Source organism: Haemaphysalis longicornis, unplaced genomic scaffold, assembly GCF_048455015.1.
Source record: "Haemaphysalis longicornis isolate Haplotype H1 unplaced genomic scaffold, Haemaphysalis longicornis Haplotype H1 scaffold_8, whole genome shotgun sequence".
Lineage (NCBI taxonomy): Eukaryota > Metazoa > Arthropoda > Arachnida > Ixodida > Ixodidae > Haemaphysalis > Haemaphysalis longicornis.
This window is the reverse complement of record NW_027526445.1, coordinates 163,013,753-163,040,401: the sequence shown is the minus strand read 5'-3', so window position 1 is coordinate 163,040,401 and position 26,649 is coordinate 163,013,753. Positions and strand designations below refer to the sequence as shown.

The 26,649-nt window shown below is 49.5% G+C and overlaps 1 long non-coding RNA gene across 1 annotated transcript; it reads left to right on the top strand.

Annotated features, from left to right (window-relative positions):
- The first annotated feature begins 701 nt into the window (after positions 1-701).
- On the top strand, positions 702-10,842 carry LOC144149633 (uncharacterized). The gene is made up of 3 exons (XR_013318342.1): positions 702-1,105; positions 10,544-10,645; positions 10,788-10,842. It is a non-coding gene; the product is annotated as an uncharacterized LOC144149633 (long non-coding RNA).
- Positions 10,843-26,649: the final 15,807 nt, after the last annotated feature.

Genomic DNA, 26,649 nt, shown 5'->3' with positions numbered 1-26,649 from the left:
GCTGCGCTGCAACGGCGTACCCGTACGAAAGCAGTCGCTGTTCGTTTTAATCGAGACAAGCTGCTTTCTCAAGCTGATCCACTTTCAGGCGCGAAAACTCTTTATTCCTTAAAACAAACTGAACGTCTATATGTACCCTTGTTTCATCTTCAAATAGGCAGCGTTGGTATAATGATGACACATTTTATAGCAAAGTTTTTTTTGTTTTATAGCAAAGCACTGATATACTCGCACGATGCTGCTAACGAACTGACTGCACACCGGCATAAATCTTTCGTTGAATGCCGGCGTCACACTTACACGGATGCTTATCAGGTAGGGCAAAATCCAGTCTCAACAGTGTTTCCTGATTAGAACCGCTATCAATCATTGCAGCTCGTTATTCCACATTCAAACAACCGCGCCAAAAAGGGGGTAAGATACTAGCGCCACAGGCGGCTGCTTTACACAACAAAACAAGTGCGAAGCTGTGGCAGATTTGCGAAGCTTATGCGTGGGGAAGGGAATATCGTGAAGGCGGTGTTTTTTAGGACCGCACACAAAAAGAAGAGTAGGTTTTGCTAATAAAGCCGTAGAAAATTATTACGAATTCTGCAATTGGTTTGCAAATCTTTTTTTAAATTTAAATGTGGAAGAAATTGAGATAAAACTTACTGATTATTTTCAAATTTTCAAATCTGGGGGCCAGTGAATGCCGGGAAGCCTCCATGCCAGGAAGCCGTGTTGCACCGGGAATGCGCTCTAGCTGTGTTTCAAACCGTTTCCTCTTTTGTGGTATTACATTTAGCTGAAACCGTCCTTCCGTGTCGACGTCTGTCGTTAGCTGTGCCAGCGACTACAGTAGGTTTACTGTCAGCAGCGATAACGCTGGTAGTGTGTGTGGAAGAAAACTGGAAAGTTCGTTTCGCTCTCAGCGGTGGCTTCTCGTTCACTGTAGCGATTTTAGTGTGAACAGTGTATTGGTGAAATGACGCCTTCAGAATTTAGTCGAGGTGGCAGAAGTGGCGTCGTCTCAAGAAAGAGGTGTGCAACTTATGGCTCCCAGCTCGGACACACGCGGCTTCGGGAAAATGTTTTGTTGTAATTCTTCTGGGACACACTTCAGGTGAGTGTACGCTTAAAAAACTTTCCCTGCCAGACTATGAACTTCCAGCAGCTTCCAGTGTGAGGCTTGTGTTATTCGAAAGATTTCGTGTTTTATAGTGCCCCCAGCGCTTGTCCGAATGCAAATGACGCTTTGTTCACCGGGAAATGAATCAATTTAAGTTAAAAGTTTGATTTCCTCTATAAATCGTGTGTTTTTGTGGTCCGCAATGACATCACAGACCGCCCTGCAGCCTAGGGTCCCTTGATTCACGCGTCCGCCGTACATGGTGGCGACACGTATAGGCGGTATTCAATGAAAAGTTTAGCGGGCGATTTCTCCGCCTGGCAACACTGCAAAACCGCCATGTCGGTGGCCACCGTGCCAGCGCATGCTCTTTGCGCCCGCATCTCGAAGAAGAAGAAAAAAGAAACACCAGCGCACGTCGTCTGCTGCGTTTCAGACCGATAATCGGTAGTGGCGTCAACAGGTATAATATTATTCGCACTCACATTAAGTGGTGGCGCTCTTCCTACCCTCGAGAACTTCGAATCCGCGGAGGATGAAACCGCGGCGGCGAACGGCATAAGTCCGACGCTGCATTTGGCTGCCGCCGCGGATGTCGACCCAAGTGCACGCGCACCGCATCCACGACTTTGTCTGGTAGGTGCCCTCTAATACGTGGTTGAGTACAGAAACCGAATACTTTCTTTGAAGAAATGGTTCATGCGTACACAGATTTAGCGCTGGCTTTCTCGTGCGCTAAATGTTTCACACCCAGCAAAACAACTCACGTCTGACGTCAGAGCGCGGCAGCTGGCAATCAGCCGATCTGCGGCGGCTACTTCATACGCGTCTGGCGGTAGGTAGATCGTACTGTGCTGCACTCAAGTACACTTGGCGTCGAGGTATTACTTTGTGTTCAGAGGGCAACAGTTTGCTAATGATGCAGTAGTTCCTGCTGTCAAGCGGACCACTGCGCTCACGTTGCAACCTTTGTGCCATGACCGACTCGCACTCGCTCGTAGGTGTGCGCGGAGGCTGGGGTTGAATCGCAGATTTGGTTGTCACACTCATGAGCGGAATCGCGACTTTTCGTGTAACCAACGCTATCGCTAACCACCACACTATCGCGGCACAACTGACTATCGAATCACTCGCACACGCATTGCACGGGAACCCAAGGTCACTCGCGGCCCGAGGCTGCATCCTGCATGGCCGCCATGAAGGCATGGGTATGGTGTACTCACGGTGTAGGAATATTTAGGTGTTGACACTGACCGGGCGCCGCGGCGGAGAACGCGGCCAGATCTTGTTCGCCCTTTTTAGTACATGCGCTGACCGCAGCGGCGCGGGGCGCTGCGAATAAGGGGCGGCAGTCGCTTGCGGAGTGGCGTGCGCTGCTACGGTGGCTACGCGCCGTGCTTGCCTTTCCGTGCCGTTAAAGCTGTTTTTCGGTGTTTTCTGCTGCAGTGTGCACAACAAGGAGTAGACGTTTATGTTTCAGCTGGGCGGCCGGCGCCGTGCGTAGCCTTTTGTGTCGTGGTTTGGGACCAGCGCAATGATCGTTATGCAAGCTCACGTGGTGGAGCGGGCCGACGCAGTGCGCGGATGTCGCGGCCTATGTGCTTGGTGGCTGTGATGTGTTTGTTGTTGCAGTGAACGGTGTTGAAGTGGCACGCTTGCGAAATCTAGCCTTGCCCAGAGGTCGACTAGGACGCAGTAATGGGTAAGAAGTGCTTCGTACCCAACTGCAGATCGGGCTACCAAAGGTGCGTTGATCATGTGCCGCTTTTCAAAGCTCCATCGGAGCCTGCTCGCCTTGAACTTTGGCGCCGGGCCATACCCAGAGCAGATAGGATATTGCAACCGAGCGACTGCGTCTGTGCGAAGCATTTTCCTGAGCAGGAGATATCGAAATCGTACTACGCCGAGTTCGATGGCCAGGTGCTTTTAAATGTACCCAAGAAGAGACCGGTGCTATCGGCGAATGCTGTACCTAGCATTTTTCCGGGATGCCCCAAATATCTAACAAAGCAGACAGCTTCAAGAAAGCCCCCTAGAAAACGAAAGTCTGCAGACCCGTGTGCCCAGCAGCCAAGCAAGCGGCCCGCACCAACCGCTGTCGCACTGCCCACGGGGAGGGCCGGTGAAAACCAAAAAGACGCCGTTCCAACATCGAGCCGCAACAAGAAACTGCGAACAGACAACTGGAGTACGTCATGCAAGTCAGGTGATCAAGGAACGTGCCCTTCTGCCACCATAAATCCTGGAGGCACCCCCTCAAGTACCAGCTCAATCTTCCGTGACATCCTGAACGTTAAGGTTGGTTCTCTTCCACACACTGGTCCTGGTATTAATATGCTAGGAGATCAGAGTTCTCTATACATAATTTCTGCTGAATTTGCATGTCATCCCGGCATGCAATATTCATAGGGGTGCCTGGACAGTGTGATGCAGTTGCTCTGCAATGCCGGTTCTAAGCAACTTCCCACTCGAGGGCACTGAATAATGTAGCTGTTGTTAACGCAACCCACTGCATGCTAAAGCCATTTATGTTTCAAGCTGCCTACCAAGCCTGTGACTGTAGCTTTTACGGCTGGTTGCTTTTGGTAGATACCATATTTTCATGACACATTACCTTAATTATATTTCAAGTGACATCATTTTTCTCATTTTTTGCCAGGACAACATCACGAGTTCAGATCAAGGTGGTCCAGACCTGGACGAATCGAGTCGCATGCCGACAGGAGCACCATTGGGAGTGCCCAGCAGCTACGGGGTAGTCGAGGAAAGCCACGGGGGAGTGCCTGTCAACAGCCAAAATGAAGAAGAGCAGCTCACGTTTTCACGCCTCTCAAGTTATGCGAGCAGCATCCAACTTCCAGGGACTGCGTGGGCAACACAGGTCATTGATGGCTTTGGAATGGAGGCGGTAATCTTCTCGGAAGTGACATTGGCGAAGAAACGAGACCAGGCACCTTTCCTGAGGAAGACGCTAGATGTAACTGTTTCATCCAGTGGAGGGCTGTCACTGCGTGCCTTCATTTATGGTCACCCTATAACTATCAACGCCATAAGTGGTGACGTGGCTTCATGCGGCTTGAGCGACTTGGAAATTGTGATTCGCAAGTTTCACAACCTGCACGTGTGTGCGGGTGGCCCCGGTTCTGAAACGTACCACAACATCAAACCCGAGTGTGCGTATATTGATGCATGTGGTGTTTGGCGCCACCGGAGTTGCTTGTTGTTCACTGAAGTAGGAAGTTGTGTCCGCTGTGGAAGGTTGAAAGACACATTGCGGATACATCACTCTCGCATGCAAAAGAAGGGAAAAATGAAGCGCATTCGTCTTGTAAGCAGCCCTTCCAAAAAATGCCGCATTGACCTTTTGCGGAAGGCTAGGATTGCCTGCTACAAGTCCAAAGTTCGACTTCTAAAAGGAAAAAAAAAGCTGGAGGCAGAACTGGGCAAATGCAAGGCGAAGCTCAAACAAATAGGTGACGAAACAGTTGACCGCATTGCTCATGATGCGAACCTAACTGAGGCGCAGCAGCTAGTGTTAAGGGAATGTGTTGCTGCTGGCAAGACTGGCTCTAAAAAAGGACGGCGGTACTCAGACAACTGGATCCTTCTTTGCTTGCTCCTTCACATTAGGTCACCAACAGGGTACAGATTTCTTATGGAAAATGAAGTACTTTCACTGCCATCAGTCCGAACGATACGTCGCTATGTCTCCATGGTGGGGTTGAAGTCTGGATTTGACAGCAAATTTTTTGCTGTTCTGAAAAAGAAACTGGCAAAAATGGACGATTTCAAGCGACATGGAATCATCATGTTTGATGAAATGCAGGTGCGTAAAAGTAAGCAGGTCAATTCTCGTACGATGACTTATGTAGGGCTGGAAACAGGCACTACAGAAAGTGAGGAGCTCGCTGATCATGCCCTTGTTTTCATGTTCTGCCCCTTTGGTGATAGCTACGCGCAACCTATAGGGGTGTTTGCAGCAAAAAATGCAACGAAAGGTTCCATTCTTGCCCAGTTACTTGTCCAAGCTATTGTTCTGCTTGAAGAAGCTGGTGCAAAGATTCATGGCTTCGTGTGTGATGGCGCCTCAACCAACAGGAGCATGTGGAATAGTCTCGGTGTAAGTGGGAGACTCGAGGGCAGCTGCAACTCCTTCACACATCCAGTTGACCCTGAAAGAAAAGTTTTTGCTTTTTCTGACACGCCACACTTGTTTAAGTGTGTCAGAAACAGGCTCACACAACAGCGGTATTTGAAGAAAGGAGGCGAGTGGATAAAGTGGGAGTACTATGCTGAAGTCTACAAAGAAGACATTGCCAACATGGGGGGCCTAAAAGTCTGCCCGAAAGTAACACGCGCTCACATATACCCCAGCAACTCTGAAAAGATGCGTGTGAAGTTAGCCACCCAAGTGTTCAGCCGCTCCATGGCAGCAGGTATTCAGTTTTATAGGGAACAAGGTCTTCGCAGTTTTGTAGGCAGCGAGAAAACCCAGGAGTTCACGTTGTTTTTAAACGATTTGTTCGATGCCCTAAACCGCCGATTTCCCGCAGAAGGGATCACAAGAAACAGCCGAGACCTCACGATTCTCAAGCATGGCCTTCACTGGCTGGACAGCTGGGAGAGAGAGTTGGAAAGCGGCACAATAACAAAGGACCAGTTTTTGACAAAGAACACCTGTGAGGGACTTCGAGTCACATTGCAGTCCACGATAGATCTTTGTGACAATCTGCTTGGCTGCCACAATTTCAAATATGTCTTGACAAGCAAAATGAATCAAGACCCAGTTGAACGGTTCTTTGGTAAAGTACGGTTGGCGGGAAGCCAAAATGACCATCCTTCTATGCCAACCTTTCTGCAGCTGTACCAGACCTTGTCGATCTACAGCATCCTTAAACCTCCGAAGTATGGCAATTGTAAAGTTGTCGATGGTGAGCAACCATTGTTAGGTGCTTCGTGTTTCAGAGCCCTTGTTAAAACAAACGACACAGCAGCATCGGGCCCTGACTTCGTCAGTCAAATTAAGGAAAAGCTGGATGATCTTGTTTCATTGGAAAGTTGGGAATGCGAAGACATAATTCCCAAACACAAATCGGATGGAGGGCACGTTACGGACTGCATAATTTACTATGTGACCGGTTTCTTGTGCAGAAAAATGCGAAGAGTAAGTAGCTGCCCTACGTGCTTGTCGGCCTTCAGCGTAGAGAGTAACTCTTCTGCTGAAGCAGACCTCACAAATGTGAAGACCAGAGGAGGTCTTACTCACCCTAACGCTCACATATTCCATCTTCTCAAGCACACGGAGCGTTTTTTTGTCGACTATGCAGACTGCCACACTGTCTATTGGGACACCATAGACGCAGTTGTCGACACGTATACGATGACATTTCCATGCGCTGACCACAAAGAAGAAGTAATTGCCCAGCTTCTGCACTATTACGTCAGCATGCGTATGAGGCAGCACTGCAAACATGTGAATGCAATGATGACGAAGCGATCCCAAGAAAAGAAGAAGCAGGCCAAGCTGTGCGCATCCTAGCTAGTTGAATTACTCAGTGAATTGTTTTGTTTTCTCCAGTTTCTTAGAGGGTGACTTGTGCGTTGTGTTTTCTCTAGTCGCTCAGAAAGGTGACTTGTACATTTTGTTAAGACTTGCGGGGCATTGTGTGTACTCTAGTCTCTTGAACTTGCATTACATTGTGTGTTATGTTTTCTCTAGTCTCTGAGGAAGGTGACTTATAGTGATAAATGTGTCTGTTACACCAACTGGCTATTTTGGCTTCCGTGGAACAAAAATACAATTTCTTGTTTTTTGCCTTGAATGTTGTTGTTTCATTATCTAAAAATTTTGTTTCACACCCTGAAGGACCACATGAGATCCTGCACATTACACGGGACATGGGCAGCTTTTGCATTCTTTCGCTGATGCCGCGGTCGGTGTTACGCTTGTGTGCCCCAGTTCAGCTCCTGATCAGTAAAACATCTTGGGATCAAGAGTCTGATAGTCACCAAATCCACAAACGAAATAATTGAGACCCCTGCACATTTTGATGAAAAACTGCTCATAGACAAGGACGAAGAAAGAAAAACACAAAAACAACTTCTAGTGTTTTCCTTCCATTGTCCTCGTCTACGCGTTGTTTTCCCTCAAAATGTGCAGAAGAACCAACTAGCCTAAGTTCAAAATTTATTCAGAAATAATTTAGGCGACCGATGCGGTCTAAAGAAGCAATTACACAAACACACCATTTGCCGTATGTCAAGGCAGCAGCGCGATTAGTTTTAGTCTGACATCTCAGAAACAGTTTCCACCCGCTGTACGTTTCGTTCCACATAATATGTTGGTAAAGTTGTATAATTTTCCCCACCCTATAATGTTCAGTGGGGAATTTTGTGGCCCACCAAGCTGCTTTACCAGGCCGACTTCAATTATTCTCAACCGACATCCGCCAATCCCAATGTACAGTCGCGTAAGTATATGATATCTGCGCGAGCATATCTGTGTTTTCGTGAGATAGGCAACCGCTCAGCAGCGCCGATATCAGCGCAAACGACGAGCTTGACAGGAGGAACGCCAGGGACATTTTCATTGACCATTTTCTTGCCGAGTAGCTATCAATGCACTGCGCTAGCCATGTAAACGTCATAAAAGTAGCCTTAATTTCGTTCTGGACCGGGCAATCGCGCGTAGAGCGGTGGAGGGGGTATTTCTGATGCATTCGAAATACGAAACGTAGCTGAAGAGCCCCAGTAAGTCGGGCTGATATTACCATATTCTCTACAGGGCGGGCATTACACTGCTCAGGCAACATTTCATGATACGCGTAGGCTCTCTGCCAGAATTGGCGAGCATGCGCGTTTAGGACATTTTATTTTACGATGCGGTAAAGTAGCTATGCTATGCTCTCGGGAGTCGTGCGCATGAACGAAGAGAGGGAGAGATAATAAACATTATTTAGTTGCCAAGTGGAGTTCCTAGCTGTCGACCAGAAGCCCGTGGGATCTTGCCGCGCTTTTGGACACCAAAATTATTTGCAATAGACTCATTTCTACGACGAACTCGGAAGGGTCGCCGGCCGCGTACTCGCTGCTCTTCCGCGCACTCCCGCAGTTTCAGCAAGTAAAAATGGCAGTAACCGAAAATGATTTGGTGTCGACAGCAGTTTCAATCGTCGTGTGCCTTGCTGCAATTAAAAAAAACTTAACTTACACGGCGCAACATCGAACGATCCAGCAACATCTGCACTTCGGCAGCCGCAACGTTCCGACCAGAAAGGCCCCCGTGGCGCGGCGCCGTCTGCCGGCGTTCGAGCGAAGCGCATGGAGTGCCGAACAAGGTCTGGCCGCGCCGCCGCGCGCAGTGTCAACACCTAAATATTCCTACACCGTGGGTGTACTAGAAGGTAGAGGTGTGTCGTCCGGGGAGAAAACCAATGGAACGCGAGGGTCCCTTTTGCGATGAAAAATTGTAGGTGGAGCTGGCTGCAACAGGAGTTCCCAGACGACGGCCCGCCGGCGCTGTGCCGCTTGGTGTGCCTGCTTGCTCCGCGGGTTGGTAGCAGACGACACGCGGGCTCCTTTTCACTTTGACTGTTCCGAAGAGTGCTCTTTCCCGTTATTTGACATGTTTTATTAAACCTGATGCAATAAAATGGATATATAAGACTCTTTAGTGTTATAAATGAATAAAAATCCTCACAGGCGATGTAACAGACGATACTTGTCGAACTGATCTGCCACCTCGGCCTATTGTCGTCTGCGGCTGCGTATCTGCGTCGTCGTTCTGGTGCAAGAAACTTACAGCCGTTGCGCGCATCGTTTTATCGTTGGAGATTCAACACAGTGTGTGAGAAAAGTCTCAGGAGTGTGATTTGTGCACGAAATGACGGAAAGGCGCCGGGATAAGAGGGTCAGCTCTTGCTTTGTGCCGCTCTGCAACAGCGGACTGCGATCATGCAAAGAAAAAAGGTCGCTTTTTCGGGTGCCCGTGGAGCCCGATCGCCGTGAATTGTGGTCCAGGAATATAAAAAGAGTTGACAGGCCACTAGACGCAGGCAGCGTTGTCTGTGAGAGGCACTTTGAACCCCAATTTATTAAGCGGAAATTCCAAACAACAGTGACCGGTGAGCTCGTGGAAATTGAACGAGAGCGGCCGTTGCTTACAAATGATGCCGTTCCTACGATTTTTCCTGACGCACCAAGCTACATGATGAAGTCACTTCCTAGGAAGAGAAAAAAAAGTAACCTGTGCGACCAGCATCTACCGGCAGCAAAACGAAAGAAAGGGTTGCGCCTCGAAAAGGAAAATTCTGCGGAACCAACTCAAGACGTGGAAAGTGAAGAAGCTTGGGTCGCCGAAAGGCAAAGGGTATCCTTCGGCAACCTAAAAATGCCCAAGTCCTGGTCCAAAATCACCCTTCCCAGCTGCCTAAATGTGTTCCAGTACGCCGAATGTGAGTCCGATGCTTCTGGAGAGGAGAGCAGAGTAGCTTTCAAGAAGATGGTAAGAGTTGAAGTGGCAGGTTCAAGACAGGATGAAAGGGCAGTTGCTACCGTATACCTGAACGGTAAAAAGTCGCAACAAAAAGAGGTCGCAACACCAGGAGAGGCTGAAGCCCTCATCAACGATGTGAACAGAATGGCCTTATGCCTTGGCGCAGGGCTACACCCGGTCGCGAGCAAATGCTCATCCTTCAACGGGAAGTTTTTTTTCCAAGTAGTGTTCTCGCACAGTCAAAGATGGTCAGGCGAGTTGCATTCACTGCAAGTATCAGCGAAAGCTAATTCTTAACCAGCTTGCGCGAATAAGATACCGAGTAAAAGCTAGGAACAACACAGTTGCTGTTCGGCGGAACCTGAAAAAAATGAAGGCGAAGCTAAAGAAAGCAAAAATTATCATAAGCTAGATGAAGGCGATGAATGAGCAACTGCCGGAAAAGCAGTTCTCAGAGAAAATCAAAGGCCTCCCCTCTAAACAACAGGCCGCCGTTCGAGCATGCTTTGAAGCAGCCAGGAGAAAGTCTACAAAGGGTATGAAGTACCGAAATGGCTGGCTGCTCGAGTGCATACTAATGCGTATGCGAAGCCCGCAGCTGTACGAGCACTTGCGGCGCCACGAGATCTTGGTTCTACCTGGCCGCAGCTGCATAAGGAAAGCAATGCAGCATTTCAAAAGCGGCTTAGGATTCAATCCAAGTACCTTTGATGCCTTGCGTGAGAAAACAAAGACAATGGACGACTTCAGCCGACATGGGCTAATAGTATTCGACGAGATGAAACTTTCCGAGAACATCGAAGTGAAATCATCAGGCAAGTTCTCTTCATATATTTTACCATACCAATTAACAGAAATAAAGCATTGGTCTTTCTGAGGTACACACAAATAATTGCAATCAGTGTTGTTCCTTACCGTGTTAAACGATTAAAACGCAGGCTCCATCGAGGGATTCGTCGACCTCGGAGGGCTGGGAGAAGAGAGTTCTGGAGGCGAGCTTGCTGACCACGGCCTGGCGGTCGTGTTCCAGCCTTTCACAGGTATGGTGTATACACTGACGATGCACCATGCGGGATCGATACTGTGCGATATATCCGTTTGCCTAATTAAACTAAGTTACAATATCAATTTCTGCGGTTAAGTTAACTTGTAATATTCTGCTTTACTGTGTTCATTTTCCAGGACAGTGGATGCAAATATTGGGAGTATTTGCGTCAAGGGGCAACGTCAAGGCGGCTGCACTGTCGAAAATTGTGCTGGAGGCGACGTTACTCTGTGACCAGGCGGGCCTTTTTGTCGATGGTGTGACGTGCGATGCTGCCAGCTGGAATCGCAGCATGTGGAAGCTTTTCGGCATAAGGGGTACGTTTAAGCACAATGCACCTCGCGCTGGTAACGTTGGTAATGGGATGTCATGTGTCGAGTTCATAATTATTTACTCGGTGTATTCTAACAGGCTGTATAAAACTTTGTTGTTGTTGTTTTTTTCTGCATTCAGGTTCCTCAGCAAGCATGAAGTGCAAATGCCTCACCCCAGCTGATGAACGCCGCTTCTTACATTTTTTTTTTTCAGACTTCCCGCATTTGATGAAAAACGTACGCAATGGCTTTCTAGAGACCGGCTACGATACACCGAAGGGTAACGTGCATGCTGGCTTCATAAAAGAAGCATGGGAGAATGACCGCAGCACACTCAAGGTCATGCCTCAGATAAGCAGGCTGCACCTCTACCCGAACGGCTTCGAGAAGATGAGGGTAGGCCCAGCTCTTCGCCTCTTCAGTGAAGAAGTATTAAAAGGCCTATATTTTTACCGCAGCCAAGTAGAAAAGGTCTATGGACCTGCGCGTGAGACGGAAGCATTTATTTTGCGGATGTCCAAGTTGATCGCCATCATGACATCACGCTGTGCAAAGACAAGTTTGAGACCGGACTCTGCCAACGCCACATACTTGAAGGAGTTTCTGATTTTTCTGAACGAATGGGAGCTCGTTCATATCCGCGATTGAAAAAAGGTGTTCCTAAGTGCGAACACGGTGGAGGGCCTCCGCGTGACTGTGCAGTCAACGTTAGATCTTGTTGCTTACCTCTGCGCCGACTGCAACTTTAAATACGTACTCACATCGAAGCTCAGCCAGGACAAGCTGGAGAATCTATTTTGGAATCGTCAGGCAGTTCAACGGCACTAACGATCACCCAACCCCAGCACAGTTTCTGGCGACATTGAATGTCCTAGCGTTCTACAACTTGGCACGGCCACCGAAGGGAGGAAACTGTGACCCCCAGACTATAACAGCGTTGCTCGGTGAGGCAAACGCCACGTGCCGTAAAAGCTGCCCTGATGTCATCAGTAAGTTGGACAAGCTGGTGGACGTGGGAAATCTTGAGGATGCAGAGCACGCCATGAACTCGTTTGCACCGCAGGACCATGAATACATCACCCAGAATAGTCCGGCTCGCCTTGTCTACTATGTAGCAGGATACGTAGCCCGAAAAATGATCCAGAAGACAGACTGCCGACCTTGCTCTGAAACACTCACTATTCCTGGGGAATCTGCTCGGTCAGATGCACGGAACGAGTTTATTGAAGAGTTTGACCATGGTGGCCTTCTTTATCCGTCTGGCGAGCTTGCCAGGTTTGTAACAACTCTGGAGGACTCGTTTACCCACAACAAGATCACCGCATCAAGCATGACAGACCTTGCCACCTTCTTGCAGGGCGTGCAGTTGCCGAAAGTTGGCTGTTGCGACCATGAGCGGGAACTAACACTTACAATAGTGAAGTTTTACATACTTTTACGATTCCGCTTCTATGCCAAGTCTTTCAACCGGGAGAGAGCGTCTAAAAGAGAACAGCTGAAGCACCTGAAGCTGAGGAGGTGTAACTAGGTCGCATGCTTGGAAGGGCTGGTCTTTCCCGCTATTATTTGTGTAAGCATTTTATGCATGTAAATGCGTACCGTCAAGGAAGAGCGCAGTTGAGAGACTCCCATGACTTGATTTGAACTAGGTCCCGTGTGACGATGTCAATTATTTCAGGTGATTTGAGCCTATTGTTGAAGTTCTCGAATGAGCCTCACACTAGTTTGTAAATACGATTTACTTTTATTATGTCATAAATTTGTCTCTTTGTCTCCACTGATAAGAACCCTTGTATGTATACAAAATATACCAAGTTCACAAATGAAAACATGTTGTCTGCTGTTTATTTCACTTTTAGGCATGCACGCATGTTGCATCGTTTAGCACATCTCTTTGGTTTCTCTCGTGAAACATGAAAAATTCATGACACGCGCGGAAGCGTACCGCACTAAAGTTCTTTAGGTAAATGAGCGAATTCTCTCGATGTGAAGGTAATCACTAAGCCCTTGTTAACACTATGTTGTAAAATCCGCTGAAAATTTTGATACAAGCGGAGTTTCGATTTAATTGAAACGCTAAAAATTTGTAGTTGCGGTAACAGAAGCTCTACTGCATAGGGGAGCTTTCGTATACAGACAAAATAATTCGCAGGAAAAACCATTTTTGCTATTAAGGAAGAAAGAACCGCGTGGTGCTCGGTCTACTTCTCGTTCGCAACTATTCCCAGAAAAGCGTTCTCGAGCTGCTGAATGCATCGCATGTTGATCGCCGTCGCAACATTCAACTTCGTAGCAAAGCTTGCGCAGCATGTTGGTTCTTTTTGCCGTTGCAGGAACATCCGAGGGCTCCTCGTCGTCCGCATGATCAGCTCATTTGTGTACAGCTATCTCAACGATGTCGGCGTGGGACACCATATCACAGCGTGTACCCCGCGTAAATTCACCATTCAGCGTAAATTTGAACGTTCCGCGCATACTGGGAGCTAAGGGTTCAAACGGAGACATTATCAGCTGTCTGTAACGGACTTTTCCTTGTGTACTCTACATTTCAAAATATTCGTGGCCTCCGAAAAAACGTTTAGAGACAAAGGGGGACAAATACATATCGCCTATAGCAGCCATATATAATTGAGCGGTGAGAAAAAGTTTTCGACTTTAGCGATTTTTCGAGCCTTGCCATGGCTGGCGCCTTGCAGGTGTCGTGAAATTACCCCTCCTCCCCCGCCCCCCTACCCAACACTAGCGACCATCCATGCAATGTGCCACAGCTTCTGCACATGTGAATATCCGACTGCCGCCGTCGTGATATCCCTGCCATACTTAGCGTCACTATTTAGTGACGCTAGCCATACTCTTGAAACGCGGCAACAAAAATAAGGCGCGCGGAAATTGCCGTACTCGCTCTCCGGCGCGCGCCCCGTCTCGCAGCCCGAACTCTCACACACCCCTCGCGGTTCTAAGTTTCATCCCGCCACCGCTTCCTGCCTTTGCATATTATTTTCTCTCCCCGTTCCACTTTCACTTCTACTCCTGCGTCCTCATCTATTGCCTACTTTTCCTCCGGCACAACCCGCGCTAATCAAACACTCCTCCCGGTCGACGCGTACGCTGTCGGCGCGCGTTGGCGATCGAGTACGGCAATTTCACGACGTCTCACTTTATTGCCGGGCTCGCGTAATCACAACGCCCGTAGTCGGGCCGCGAGGCGGTTATCCCTACATTGAAACTTAGTCAAAGCAATCTTCCACGCAAATCGCTCAAGATAAGTGCATAGTTCGTGAAATGCAAAGAAAATGGTTCAGAAAGCACGACACTGCATTTTAACTGCACCCACCAGAACGCTCGATCAGAACTCGCACAGCGAGCAGCGAGCAACACACTGGAAGCAGCGACCGCGGCGGCCGCCGCTGCCGCCAGGGGCGCTGCTTACAACAGGAGTTCCTCAGCAGGAATTTTCATCGCAAAAGGGACCCCCCTCCCCGGCCCCTAAAACGACACACCTTGCCCTTCTAGTACACTGTAGCATGGGGGAGAAGAAGGGTGCCTGCTCTGGGGGCCGGGCGCACAACGTCGCCTTGGCAACAGACGCTTGGCCACAGATATGGCGGCGCACTCGCACGGTTGCCTGCATGCATACCACGCTATTGAATACTGGCTATACGCTGGCGCCGCCATTTTGGGTTGCTCGCTCGCCGCCGAAGCAAGTCATTGTATCAAAACCGCGCTACAATTATCGCCGCAACGCGGTTAACTGGCGAGGTTTGAATAACCTTATCTGTTTCGCGTTGCTGGGTCGCGTGGGAAACGAAAAGAACGACTCATTGAGCACGGTCCCTTTGCAAAAAGGCGGACGACACTGAGAATTCAGCGGTGCTAACACTGGTGGTGAACGCGACGACGCCATTAGAAAGGAAGCAGGTCGTAGCAACGCCGTTGCGGTTGCACGTTTTCGCCCACGGCTTCACGAGTCTGTTGCCCCACGACGCATTATGTGGACGGTGGACGGTAGTTACTCCATAGAAACTCTGTGCTCGCAGACTTTTCGCTTCCTTTCTAATGGCGGCGCAGCGGGTGCCCAGTGTTGCCAGGGTGGCTTGCTGCTTTTCCGCCAACGATTTGGCCATTTTGCAAAGCGGCACGGGACCGTTCAAAGGGTGTCTCCACCCTGTACGGCAGCGTTGCCATCGAGGTGCTCACGCGTTTGTTTACGTTAAACCTAGATGGCGTCACCATACCGTGGCATGCCGTTTTGTGTCTTTGGTTTGTTTTTGACCTTCTTTAACCTTACTTGTTCTTGTTCTGGGAGAAAATCGTTGCCTGAAACATAGTGCTCGCTCGACAAATACGGTCACGTAAGACAACGTATCGTCAATCAATCGGCCAGTATCGTCTGAGACGACACCAAAGCTGCGCAGTTCTCTGCAGCTAAACAAGCATAGTGCCCGCAGTACCAACAGCAGTACGCATCGCTACTTCTATGTTCACATGTGCTTTCGTAACTTACACTGTTTGTCCCACCATTCTTACGGCTTTAAAGGAGTACTGACACGAAATTTCAAAGCTGAGATAACTATGTAAAACGCTTCCTTTTTATCAGGAGATATCTCCCAGCAAGTTTCAACAGCAACCGTTCAGCGAAACATATTTAAAATCCATTTTAATCTTCACCCGCACGAGAAAGGCCAGAGCGGGTCGACGTGACATCATCTGCTACGTGCCCCAAACTGTCGACGTCGGGGCTCCCGTGACGAAGCCGACGCGCTGGCTGTGGTTGGCGCGCGCTGCTCGGGCGTGTGTACACGTCATGGTTTTGGGACTGACGTCATGCTGCCAGGGCCTGTGGGGACGGCGAAGACCTCGGCCGGTGTGGGCGCGCGCGTGCGCTCGCTCGCGCGCGCTTCCAGAGAGGCAGCGATACGGCAAGAATGGTGACGCCATGTGATACATGCTGTCATGGCGGCCGCTCGGCGTTTTTTTGTCGAAACCGAAACTGGCACGAATAAACGACGCCGTAAATGAATGTTTACGCTGCGCTCGACCGCCTAATCGGTCATTCTATGATTAGTGGGCTGGTAGGCACGCATAGGAGCGAAAAAAACGTAACATAAAAATTTCGTGTCAGTACTCCTTTAAGAAGAATGTGCCCTAAATTTAAGCGCAAATGCTCGTTCAGCAAGCTTATAACTCTGCCTAATTTGCGTTTGCTTTTGCCGCCCTCCGCCAATCGCAGAGCTGTCTCATGTGACATCATAGGTTCTGTTGCGGGAAATGAGCTAGTGGGTCGCATGGCCATTCCCTTTTTAGATGCGAAGGCATCTCATTCACCCGCCTCGTCCCTGCATCCGGCGCCGTCGTCGTTGTCGGCGTCCACCCCTGCCCCATTCTCCTCGCCGCGCCAGCTTCGCTCTCCGCCGCTCACCCCCACTCCTCTCCGATAGCGAACACTCTCTCGCGAGGGGCATTGGATTGGATTCGATTGGATTGGATTTGGATTGGATTAAAGTGGATTGTGTTGGATTGTGTTGCGTCTTAGCCGCGGCGGACGCACTGGCACCGGCGCGTCCCCTCAACGTTATGCGCGCTATAAAACGCGGTGCCTGCGTCGCTCCGCTCCATCGTTCCAGCGCCGTTCCTCCGCTGTCCTACGCTGCCTTCAATGGAAACGTGCTGTGAACCCCCTATCCGTCGCATCTACACAGGGGTTCCCGCGAGGAGAGGTGGGAGTTTTTTCCTAATTATGTAGCTTATTTGAGCGAAGTTTACGATAAAAGTGGTGTCGGTATGATTCTAACGAGGCAATCTTTTTAGTGAACCAAACTCGTGTTTTCTCTAGCAGGGTGGCGTTAAATTAAATTAAATAGCGTTTGTCCGGCCGTCCAGCAGCGTGCTGAATATGAGCCGGGAAAGAAGAAAAGTGCGTGTGTAGTAAATCATGTATCACCCTTTGTACCGTACGTGCTCTGTGGCAGTTGTTTACAAGATTCTTATATGTTGCAGAAAAGTGTATGTTGGTCAAACAGATCGCTGCTTAAAGGAGCCATGAAGAGAAAATACAACTTCGTTTAGTTTGAAAGAACTAGGATTGAGTATTTCACTTAGCTCCATTACAGCCACAAAAGATGGTTTTTAACGAAAAAAAAGCAAGAAGGTTTTAAAAACTTTCAAATTATGCGCCACAGTGACGTGTTATGAGCAAGAATGACGTCATACGGGCCAACAATAAAACATAATTTTCAGTGCGTTAACTGCACGTTAGCATTCTAGTGATGCGGTCGAATGGAACTAGATTCCCCATTACAGACGTCCAGTCATGTGTCGTCGCGACAGGTCAGTTAGGCGGCCGCCAATCGCACAAACAAGGTTCCGTGACGTCACAGAAAAGTTGCGGGAAATTTGCTAGGGGGTCGCGACTGCTTCACACGTTTTCTTTCACATCTTCGTTATTTGTTCGAAGATTGCGATGATATTGGTATATTAGTTATTGGGACTAAGCAGTCTTTCTAATAAACCCAACTTGTATTTTGTCTTCATGGCTCCTTTACACGTTCGTTTATTGGAGCATCGCAACAAGCTTAAAAAAGATGGTTACGCACGTCTGGCCGAACATTGCCACACGTGTAAGCACCGATGCTATCCGCTTTTCCGCGAGACTGATATCTTGTTTAAGCATAAAGACAGGCGTACTAGAGAGTTGATGGAATCATACTACATCAGAAAGTGGGGGAGAGGTTGTATCAGTGAAACATCAGTTGTCCTGCACGAAAAAGAATTTGGTTATTTGGAGCGGTCGTCGCGATAAGGTGTTCCTTGTTAAGAAAAATCGCGCCAATCCACCCCGTGAATGTGATTGGAAAGCAAAGCTGTAAACGGCACCCATAACGATTACCCATGCGACGTCACTTTAATTTACTCACATCGCTCCACAAATAGTAAAAGCAGAGAGAAAATGCACTTAACCACACAATTTATTACTTCAAAGAGATATTCTTGGTAAGGTGAAATCAATTCACGATGCATGAACGCTGTTTGGTAGAATTGTATTGGTGTAGCACAAGAGTGGAAACTTTTTTTATAAAATTAAAGTATGCTCCAACCCGGTGTTAGACGATCTGACTTCACCGCCTCTGCGCCGCGGAGGGAGGCGACGAGATTTGCGGCACAGAAGGAGGTGGAGGAGGAAGAAATACGTCTGTTCAAATTTCTGAACGGCCCAGAGTGCAGCCCTGGGGAGTGATTCCTTCTTCTGTGGGGCCCATATGCACTCCGCGCGGCCTGTGTTATGTCCACCCGCTGAAGTTGGGTAGGTAGAGAGGGGCTGGACAGCAGCATCTCCCATTGCTCTTGTTGGGTAGTTGACAGAAAGAGAGGAGGGTGCTTAGGGCTAAAGTCGCACACCCCGATTACGGGGCGGAGTGTTCCTACTTATGAGAAAAAATTACATTCAGCGTCGTAGCGATTCGGATGCATTAAGTGAAGACCCGTAGGCTGTGGGAAGGAGCCCCGATTGTATGAGTCGTAGGGTAGTTTGTTGTTCTTTGGAAAGGTCACGGTAAGGCGAAGGTACGGTCTGTCTCAGAAGGCGATAATGCTGGGTTATCTCCCTGAACGTGACAAGCGGGAGACTGTCCTCGTGCAGCTCCATAGCACGGGAGGTAAAAGCGCAGGCTTGTTGGGTGGGCGTATTTGTTGCCCTCCATTGAAGCGTGAGGAAGTGTCCAGATGAGCTGAATGTAACCATTTGGGGAGGGGTTTTTTAGCACGCGCAGTGCAGGTCAGGACACCCAACCCGACTGGTAATTCCAGTAGGCTTGCTGGAAATCGGTGACTAATCTCCGAACCCCTGGTTGAGTGAGAGCTAAAGTGATGGCTGCCTCTTCTGCTGCCGTCATTTCTTGGGTCCTTAGTGAGGTACACGCAAGGAGGTTGGTTCTGGAGATAGCCACGATGATGGCGTATTGCTACCCTAGATATTTGTAAGCGTCTGTGTAAACAACTGCGTGATCCCCACCGAGGGCGGTGTTTAGCGCTTGAGCCCGTGCTTTTCGGTGACCCTCGTCATGCGAGGGGTTCATATTCCTAAGCAAAGGGAGCATTTTTAATTTTAGTCGCCAAGAGTCTGGGAGTACGTCAAGCGGAGTGACATTCTGGGCTGCCCAGCCAATCTGGTGAAGCATGCGGTTACCCACCGCAGTTCTGAGTCGGACCTTCTGGTTTGAAAGATGGCCTTCTATCAGCTCTTCCACCGTGTTGTGGAGTCCCGTGCTAAGCAGCCTCTGTGTGGACGCACTCATGAGAAGACCAATGGCCTGCTCGACCGCCTTTCTAATCATTATATAAGGCATCTCTATGTCTTCCTTGTCGAGAAGAAGACATGGAGTTGACGTAAGTGACTCTCGAGAGGACAAAATTTTCAATTAATCGAAAGGTACCGGATTCCTTTAGGCCTCGCTTCTTGGTGGCAAGTCGCCTGATCATGTGTATGATTTGATTAATGCTGTTTTTGAGGCGATGCAAGGAGACGTCCCTCTTGGTGGTAGCCTCGAGATGTAGTCCCACGATCTAGATGCTGGGGCTTGGAGTGATGGTCTGGCCATCAAGGAGTATTTGAATGTATTCCTTGATTTGGCGTGAGGGCGGACGACAAGGAGCTGTGATTTTTTACGTAAACACTGGAGGCCACAGGCGTTAGCACATTGGCGTACTAGAAATGAGATGCCATGCATTGGTGTGAGCTTCCTTTCATTTTTGTAACTCTTAGCACATGAGCAAGGTGCGCACAGGGCCGCTAGACGGGCATAAGTGGTCGCGTGACGCTTTCACGTGGCATTCAGCGAGAACGAAGGGGGTAAACCCGTAGATGTACTTAGTGAGTACACCACCTGTCTTCCCTCTCTTCGTGTGGGCTCGTAGCTAAATCGGTAAGACGACGGGCTCTCGCTTTCTTAGTCTGTTAGTTCCAGGTTCGATTCCCGGCGGTGCCAGTAAATTCTTTTATTTGTTCGCTGGAGTTTTCGGGTGACACCAACGGTCGCGAAAGAACCCTTGGGGGGTAGAGGTAAAAAGCTTTGCTTTAAAGGGGTCCTGAAATGCCTTCCGCCGATGCATGGATGTACATGTAACCAAATAAAGCAATGTATTAGCAATCTCCTTCTGCAAGAATTTTGTTAAAGCGATGAGTATTAGCTGAGAAATCGTAAATCAAAAACTGCGAATTATCGCCGCGCCGTATTTCCTCCTCCTTTCAACTGTTTCTTCGCTGTTGGCCTCCCCTCCCATGATGCTCCGCTCCTCAGCGGTGACGTACTTCCGCTATTGCGCTCCCACAGACTGCCGTCTGCTACGGGCCAGCTCTTTCGGCTTTTTCATCTCTGTAGACACCATGGACACAGGCTGGAAAAGCGAACGAATGACCTGGCCGCATGTGTGCGGCCTGGCCTTGCCCTTTCGCGGTGTACGTAGCTGCAGGGCTGCAGTTGGTATCGGCGGCGAACTCGCAGCCGCGTGGGGAGAATCGTGCGCTCGTTCCCTTTGGTGCACAGCGCACTGTTTATCCAAAAAGCGCGGTCTCAGATGTGGCCCCGCTGGTGCCGGGTGTTATTTTGCGGTGGTTGTAATTCCTACTACCGGCGGCATGTGAAAAAAGACATTTTCAACCGACACAGAACCCGTGCACAAAACGCGCCGGATCGGATCGCTTTATCAGCGGCGATGAACGTGAAGGCGAAGAGCAAACCAACGCTGCACTCGATCAGCGAGAACCCGTGTTCTGACAAGCTGCACCCATGTGTTGCATTCAACACTGACGGGAAAGCGTTTGTTTGCACTTGTTTGGATAGTCGTAAAATGTCCAAACACTCCGGCACTCCGCTAGCAGATCAGCCGGCGAGACATTTCGGAAAACATTTGACAGATGGCGCCGTATGCATTAGTGTGTCGCTACGCAAAACTGATGAGACGCTCTACTAAAACTCCCATCGCGGTGTCACGTAGCGGGACGCAAAAATTTAGCGTTTAGCGTATGCAAAGGCCACAAACGCTGTACTAAAACTCTATTAGCAGCAAAATAGCGTGCGTATGTGAAACCGCTTGCGTTTACAAAGCTGCACGCCGAGCGCGTACGTTTCAAACCTAGTGACATCGTTTAAATACACTGGCAAGCACAGTGTAACGTAGTCAGATATCAACCGTATGCTCAGGCGACAAGCAAGAGCTTGTTTTATGTGGGGCGGAGATTGCGCATAAAGGCTCGTTCGCACTTCCGACGAAAGCGAGTGAGAGCGGCAGGAATTCCGTCGCTTTGTCGCGCGACGATCGTTTTTGTCGAATGGTCGGGACAAATTTTGGTTGCGCGACAGAATTCCCGTCGCTTTCGCTCGCTTTCGTCGCAAGCGGGAATGGAAAGTTCTGCCGCTGCCGTCTGCTACGCAGCTCGGAGGTAACCGCGCGATCTGCTCGGGCCGGATGAACGCGCTCACTGCCGCACGGTAGCGCCCCAAGCGGCAGACGGCCGCGTACATCGCTCCCGGCGCCCGCCTGGAGCCCGCCCTCGGCACACTAGCCAGTATATTTCAGGCACTATAATGGAGGAAAGATTTTTTGCTTCCGATGAACCTAGTTCTTTGCCCCTGTGTTTTTAAATACGTGAAGTGGTTAGCACGTCGTCCTCACGCAGCTCTGTATCGTCGTAGCATCGCTGATTGTCCGAACGAAGCTTGCAGCTAAGCCAATGCAGCGACCGAAGCTGTGTGTGTGTGTGTGTGTGCATCGCCTCCTGTGTGTTGTGGACGCGTTCGTTTCGCGATGAAATGCGACATTGTACTTCTGCGGGTGGATAGTGCTTCCCATGGTCTGGATTATCTTTCTCGAACGACGTACCACTCAACCTCGCATGGGGTATGTGCAGTGTGCCTGGCTAAAAGCCTTCTCGCTTGCGCGCCAGAGTTGTGACTTGCTGCTCGTCCCCGCAAACCGGGTGTGAGGTGAGTGCCGTATTTACGACGGGCAGGAGGAGGCAACTCATCGTCTGTCAATCGCGGTTCAAACTTGCAACGCATGTTGTGACGTTGCGTTCGTTCGAAACGCATCTCTGGGTTGTTTTGAAGTTGAATAAAATGTACGCGTCAAACCCGGGCATTCGGCTCAGGGCGTTCTCTGCGATTGCACCAAAGAAGTGCCACGGGACTTTCTTTATGGTACGTACTCACGTAAGATAAAATCCACGTCGTGTTATGGCCGTGTTGCATTCAATACAAACGGTTAAGCGTTTGTTTACACTTGTTTCGTTTGTCGTAAAATGTCAAAGCACTCCGGCACTCCGCTGGCAGATCAGCCGGCGAGCCGACGCTGAGCAGACGACTCATCTCTTTGCCGGAAGTGCGTGAAAAAGCCGCCCAATAGCAGGATGTCTAGCTCATGACGAACATCTGGGAATCGATGATGTAGACATGTGAAGATGGCGGCGTCCAAAAACACGAAGGAAAGGGTGAGAAAAAAGCGACAAACTTTGCAACAAAAGTGTGAGCTTTCCGCTGCGCGTAAAAGAGTAATACTTGGCACAGGTGACGTTGGCGACCCAATCTAGCGATTGCGCTAGTTCATTTAGTGTGCTCAAAATGCCTTTCAGGGCCCCTTTAAAAATAACATTTCTTCCCGCTTGTTTTCGGAGCTTCCACTGGGTATTTAAATCACGTGACGCGAAATCGGGACCGCCATTGGCTCTCGCCGCTTGTGAGCCGCCATCGCCCGTGGCGTTCCGTTCGCTACTTCGCGCTATCTTTTCTATCGTGTGTTGTTAATCATGAACGGTGAGAAGAAGCATGACTTTCATCGCCGCAAGTCCTGGACTTCACGCCCGTACAAGGGAAAGCGGAAGCGGCGCAGCCTTGCGACGATTACGGCCAACGCCGGCACGACCGGCACGGCGAGGCCTAACGGCGACCCGCCTTCAAGCGCTGCGAGCGCGGCTCAACCAGGCGAGGCTGGTTTTATCAGTGACACTATCAGCTTTGTAAGCGCATCGGAGAAGTTTCAGCCTTCCAAGGCGGGGAGACAGTCGGCAACGGGAGTGGTGCTAGCGCAGTTATCTCCGAAGTCGACGGTCTGAGTGACCTTGTGAGCGGCGCCGTGTGCGCGATGTGTGGGAAGTACGACCTCGTCGTAGTTGAGGTCGCAAACAAGCGGAAGGGCCTCGCATTGGTACTGGAACTCAATTGCAAAAACGTGGAGTGCCCTGCAGAAGTGGTTTCTTCTATCTACTCGTCGCAGCGCGCTGCCGCCATCGGCCGCGGAGGCCGCAACCCGGAACTCGGCAGGGGAAGTCCCCGTGTTAGTTTCGCCATCAATGTGAAAGCGGTACTCGCTGCACGCGCGCTTGGCATCGGACACGATCAGCTGTGCAGGTTTTGTGCTATTCTTGGTCTACCAAAAGCACTGCACCAAAACACGTTCCACAACATTGCCAAGAAAGTAAAGTTCATGCCGCGGCCACAGAAGTCGTCTCTGACAACCATGCTGAAGCAAGGCAAGTAACTGTGTTGCAAACTGGTCAGACTGACGTCAGTGTGATGTTTGATTGTACTTGGCAGAAACGAGGACACAAAAGCCAGAACTGTGTTGGCATTTGATTGTACTTGGCAGAAACGAGGACACAAAAGCCAGAACTGTGTTGGCACTGCCATTTCTCTCGACACTGGTCTCTGCCTGGATTTTGAGGTGCTGTCAAACTACTGTCAAGATTGCAGCCACCCCCAAAAGCTTGATTAGCAAGAGGAGGAAGTGTGGCAAGCCTTTCATGCCCTTGTGCGTGAAAAAAATGTCGACTACTCACCCATGGAGACAGAAGCAGCACTGCGCATCTGGCACAGGACGGTATCGTACAACCTGCAGTTCACTGTAGTGGAGACTGCCACTGCTCTCACGGTGTTGTGGTTCAACAGGGGCCGCACTAGCTTTGAGCAAGTTCTCCAAGAACTGGGAATCTTCCCTTCAGAAGAACTGGTTAGACTAAGCAGTGCAAGTGACCAGCGGAGGATCAGGCAGATGTTTGCCAGGCTGACTGCTGCGGCTAGGTCCCATCGCCACAGCCTGGTGAAACGGGCCTGTACCGAGGACTCCACCCGCAAGAACCGTGAGGGTGCAACTTATGCAGCAGGAGCATTCTAGTTTTAGTACCTCAATGTGGACATTTCAGACTATATCCCCACCAAGTTTCATGTTGTTTGAGCAAGAATTTCTGAATCTGCCAAAGAAATAAACTTTCAATTGCGTTTTTCTCAGTTTGATGTTTTTGACCGTTTTCTGAGTTTGTGCACACTTATTTTCCCACTTAAAGTTGTTGTATCACGATGAAATTTTGCACAGATGTTCATTATAACACGTAGAGTGCACAAATCTTGTTCATTATGCAATTTGTGTCTTTAGATATTTCTGACGGTCATAAAACAAAAATATACAGAACAAGAAAAGGCACACTACCAGTCATTTTTTTTTCGTGGTGAGGAAAATGAATATGAGGCTTTTTCAGGTAGTTTTGTGCACTCTGCAGATCCTAAGGAACCACCTAGGCTATTTTAAAAGTTTCAGGAAAAATTTTTACTATAAAAGAAAGTGTGCACAAAAAAGCCATTTTTCTGCAAGTCATGCTGCATAACATTTTATCCGGAGCAGCTATTCTAAATCTGATTGCATATATGACCAGAGGAGCTCAATCTCTACAAGATGTGAAAATTGCAGCCTCCTAACTTCATTATTAAAAAAAAGTTGTTTCGAGGAGCATGTCCCCTTTCATAACGCCGTGTTCGCATTTCTTAGTTGGTGGCGACGTAACTGCCTCCTTTCCATTAGTATTCTGATTGTGCGCCTTTAGGCTAAATAAAGCGAAGCTAAGCCGTATCTTTGCAAGGTATGACCTTCGCGTTGCGCACATGCCGTCATACAAGCTGAGGAATCAGCTTGTGAACGTGACAGATTGCTTGGACAGCAAGAGATACCCCGGTGTTGTCTACAAGATACCATGTGCAGACTGCAGCTGCAGTTACATCGACGAAACTGGCAACTTCATCAGGAGATAAAGGAACATCAAAGGGACGCAGGCAAGAACAGGAAAGTGCCGAACACGCTGGCCGAGCACGCCAATAATCATGGTCATTCCATCGATTGGGATAACGCCACCAGTGGCGTGGCGAGGGGGGGGCTGACCGGGCTTCAGCCCCCCCGAAATTTTTCCGGCCGTCGCCGTGCTGCCAGTATGCCTGGTACGTCGCCTGTGAACAAAGCTGCATATGCTTCGAAAGTGCCACCAATGGCACTTTCCACGAAATGCTACGAAAATGCCACGAAAGTGCATCTCTGCCCTTCCCATGGGTGTTTACACAAAAGCACGGCCGGACTCGACTCTTTTTCCGCGCTGCGGAAAGGGAGCCGAGTCCGACCGTGACAAAACGAAGCGCCCGAGGGGTGCGAACCGCTGAGGGATGATTTCGGAGGGGTGCAGCCCCAAAAGCGACGGTGCCTTCGGGTAAGCTCAGCGCACGGTACGCCAAAGGCATGCGTTGTACCCCTTGTGCGAGACATGCAGCAAGACAGAGAATAATTGGCCGGCTGAGTCGTTCTCAGCAGAGGAGATTGGCTCTGCAGGGGAAGCAAGGAGTGGACCGCACTAACTCGCGGCGGAAAAAAAGAGGGACCGCCGGCCATTGATGGTTGAAGACTGGTACAATGCAGGTTCGATAGGAAACAGACGATCTTTGTGTGTTAAGCAGAACAACGTGAAAACGGGGGTGGCTGATCACGGCCGCTCCATCTACTAGAAAGGGATTTGATCAAGCGGCCATGGGCACACATTCAATACTCCTTCAAGGTAACTTCAAGAATGCGACGGGGCTACGTTATGGTTGAAACGTGCAGTTTAGCTGGATGAATGCCGTGCGCGGGCAGATGGCCTTTGCGAATGAGACACGCAGCACGGTACGCCCCTCTTCCTCGCGTCAGCCCTTCATTCTTCCTTTTTCACGTTTCTGTCGAGCCCGGGAGGGTTTTGTTGGAGTAGACTCAGATTGCGCGCACTGAGTGTTGTCCCCTTCCAACGGCGATGTTGCGACAATCAATTTCACCCCTGCAATAAGGCAGCTTTGTTGGGCGGTATTCTCCCCTAACCTAGGAAACTGGAGAACAGCGGGTCGACAAAAAAGGCGCGCTGCGGCTCCTTGAGCTGGTCCCAGACTTTATCCTAAATATGAAGACACGACGGTCACCAGTCCTGCCACAAGCAGACGGCGTCGCGACAGTAACAACCATCAGATGGCCATATTCTACCTCGATCACAACTAAAGCCCCTCCGTTGCGTCCACGACCGCTTTTTCCCTGGACGGCGGCTGCCCAGAGCAGTGTATATTCGGGCCGGAGTCACAACGGCGATATCGAATTGTAAGTCATTTTCTTCCAGTGAATAATATCCTTACATGATCACTGATGTCTTTTGACGATGGAGGTTACATTGTACGTTACGTTGTGCGGCGCAGATCAATTATGCATTCTTTGATATTTAAATATTCACTTCCTAATATTTACACGATACCACAGTACCTTGTGTCTCCGAGACAAAAAATGCCTATCTCGTTTTATTTCGAATGCAGTATTTGCGTTTGAATTGGTAATTGAAAGCGCCCACGGTGGAGCGGATAGGCGA